General features: G+C 29.6%; 1 pseudogene; it reads right to left on the bottom strand.

Moving 5' to 3' along the window:
- Positions 1-840: 840 nt before the first annotated feature.
- On the bottom strand, positions 841-2,866 carry LOC129320568 (germin-like protein subfamily 1 member 7; annotated as a pseudogene).
- Between the last annotated feature and the right edge of the window lie 714 nt (positions 2,867-3,580).

The raw sequence follows: 3,580 nt of genomic DNA, 5'->3' as shown, positions 1-3,580 counted from the left end.
TGTGGGTTCACTTTGACTTCTTAACACACTTTTCAAGTATTGGCTCGACTTTCATTTATTATTGAATACCTTAGGAATCATGCTTACCGGATGCATGATTATTGCACATACTTTCATAAGTTTGATCTGGATAATATATCTCCGAACATATTACTCGACTAGACTTCACCTCATTTTGCGTGCCAAGATACTACGCTAGTACAAATCCCTGTTGGATGATTAATTACTTTGAAATTTGTGTATCTATTTTCTGTGCATAATAATAATAATAATCCTGATTTATGCACATATGTAATTTTATTCATTGCATCGTAAATTGTGCAATAACTCTCTTTTCTCTTCTCTTGATAATTTATTACCTCGTAAAGCATGCAGTTAGCTATATCTTCAAATGTAGTCATTGACATAAATAGACATCTCTGAGTTCTAAGCTAAAGCATGAAATGTAGGATGTTACAATTTGTCCTTATTAAATATAAATACTTTAGTAATATATTTTTTCTCTTCAACATTTGATGGGGGTAAAAAGAGACATTTATATTAAAAATATAATAAGGTGATTTATAAATAGGATAAAAAAATCTTCTCTCTGCTTTATAAATAAAATCAAAGAGAGTATTTTGAAACGCTAAATTTCTCCCAAAAATATTTTTTAATTTGGGATGAAGGGAGTATATTCCATAATCAACCCATAATTAATTGATTCTTGATTTTCGTCAAAGCTAATTTAACCAAATACTTAAATTAAATACTAATTTAATATAATATCTTACTCTCATCAAGTGCGGATACCGTAATCCAACAGTATAATGCATTTGTTGCACGGAGAAAAAACAGAAATAATATTAAGCACATTTTAGGTAACTCCATTCATTTCACACAACAACTACTATAAGTAGTTTTGATAATACAAGGAAACCCAACAGAGAAGAAGCAAAAACATAAACCTGCCCGCATTTTATTTACTTATAATTATATTGGTCGACATTGATGTACTTGCATGAGGATATTAAAACGTACAAGAAATCATCAATATAAAGTAGATCGATCATTGATCAGCATAAGCAATTGTGTTTAGCTGTTGTAATACCAAAATCGATTTTCAAGATAATCAATTATCTTCTTATCAAGTTGGAACGCCTTAGTAAGAACCTCAGGAGAGATACGAGGAGTTGAACCAAACACGGCATTAGCAATAGTTATAATTCCTGGATTTTGGCTGCTGAGACTTGCAATTGCTACAGCATTTTCATGCCCAATGTTGAGTTGAAAGTGAATCATACCAATGGGAAACACAAACACGTCTCCTTTATTGAGCACTTTAGTGAATAGACGGTTAGTATTATTTTGATTGGAAGTCACAAATCCAACCAAGAGAGTGCCTTCGATGACGATCAAGATCTCAGTGCCACGAGGGTGAATGTGAGGAGGATTGAGACCACCATGAGCGTAATCAATGCGAACCAGAGAGATACCAAGAGTGTTGAGTCCTGGAAGCTCATTCACAAATGCTGGAGTCACTCTGGAGCCTAATGGATTGTTTGTGTTGCCAGGCATTATATGGTAAAAGAAAATCTTCTGCCTTGACAAGCTTCGGGTCTTTGCAGAATTTCCCATTCACGAATACTGCACGCGCATGGTAGTTAGCTATAGTCAATCAACATCAATATATATATTATATATATATATTAGGAATGAGTAGCGATCATGTGGAATTAGGGAAGAGAATAAATAGGCAAATGAGTAGAAGAACATCACATTTTAACTCAAAGTTTTCAAGGTCTAAGTTTATGAGTTCTTCTAGTTTATTATTCATTTCATCTGTTAAAAAATATAAGGTGTTCTTTAATTGAATTACACTCCAATAAGTTAATTAATTATCCTTAAATTGATTTAATTTTTTTTATATTTGTCCTTATCTAATTGGGTGTCTCATTTAATCACTCAAGCCTGTATTTTTGGGAAGAAAAGACCATTCACATCTAAGTGTATTTTTGGAAAAACACTCATCAATGAGACATTAAAAAATTAAAAATACTTTATATTTTGGAACGTATAACAGAAAAATGACATGTATTTTTTGTGGGTGTAGTATTAATTAATTATTAAGTCAAATTCATCTAATGTGATACTTTTTATATCAAATTAAATCTATTCAAACTTGATTAGTCTAACAATATATATTGGACTGATCATTAATATATTTATAAATGATACTCATTCTGTTTTCAAATATAACCAAATTTTAACTAATTCATATAGTTTAAAAAAGTTAACTAATCCTAGTACTTATAGTTGAAATTAAAATATTTGGACTAAAATATATGCCCTTATAATTAATCCTTCATTTCCCCCTAATTTAATGACATTCTCATTTAATGATAAGCAATTCAGGAAAGATAACATATCACAAAAGTTTCTTAAACATTGTTATTTTACATATATAGAAAAAAAGAAACCATATGAAGATTTTGCTTATATTTAAAAATAAAGAACCAAAGAGTGTTGAGTCTAGTAGAAGAGGTTAGTCTTTTACAACATAATAAACTAATGTTTGAATCCCCACTATAAGAGTGTTCACATTTAATTGTACTTCAAATAGGACTATCTATATTAGGAAAATATATGTGAACAATAAAAAAAAATAAACAAAGAGAAAGTATTATATAAGGCATGTACGTACCTCCTCCAGTTTTGGAGTCATCTAAAGCGACACAAAAATCTTGGAGGGGACCTGGATCAAAGGCAGAAGTGAAGGAAATCAAGGCCAAGGCCAAGAGGGCAACGAAGGAGCACACTAGGATTGCACCTTTCATGTTTCTATCAATAATTCTTCTCTGTAAATTCTATATATATGTTGTGTGCATGTTGTGAGTATTGTGGCAACATTCATGTGTTATTTATAACTAGAGGGAGAAGCCAGCATTATTGAATCGGTAATAAAATAAATTTTAGGATATTAATTAATTAAATTAAATTAACATCACTGAACCTTATTCTTTAACGACTACACCTGCCCTGGCCATTTTTTTCCCCCTTCCTAGTGATCAGGCTATGTTGATCCACATCAACGTCACAACAAATGTTTGTTATTGCTTCCCTCTTAGTATAAGAAAAACTTAATCAATTTCATGCTTATTAATGAAAATGTAATTATGTATATATTAATGAAAATGTAATTATGTATTTAAAATTTATGAAAAGATAGTTATATCCTTAAAATTGTAAAATATAAAATTGAATCTTTTCAATTTTACTGTTATTTGTACTTGATAACCATAATAACTTGTTGGGTAAATGAGCAAATTATCTACTATGCTTTAGATTTAGTAGTATCATAGACTCTGAAATCATTTATTATGAAAATTGTTGCAATAATTTTTGAAATTGATACAATCTAAATCCTACAGTTAATAAAAGTTAACTTTAATTGTTTATTGACTAAAAAAATAATGGAAAAGAATCTCAAAAATTTATAGAAATGGCCTAAAAATTACATTAAATGATCCAAAAATTATAGACAACGATATAAAAAAATACAAAAAATGATCAAAATCTTTTGCAATCTTTTTCTATAATT

Source organism: Prosopis cineraria, unplaced genomic scaffold, assembly GCF_029017545.1.
Source record: "Prosopis cineraria cultivar Desert tree isolate PC_DT_omini unplaced genomic scaffold, ASM2901754v1 PC9, whole genome shotgun sequence".
NCBI lineage: Eukaryota > Viridiplantae > Streptophyta > Magnoliopsida > Fabales > Fabaceae > Prosopis > Prosopis cineraria.
This window is presented reverse-complemented; position numbering and strand designations above follow the sequence as displayed.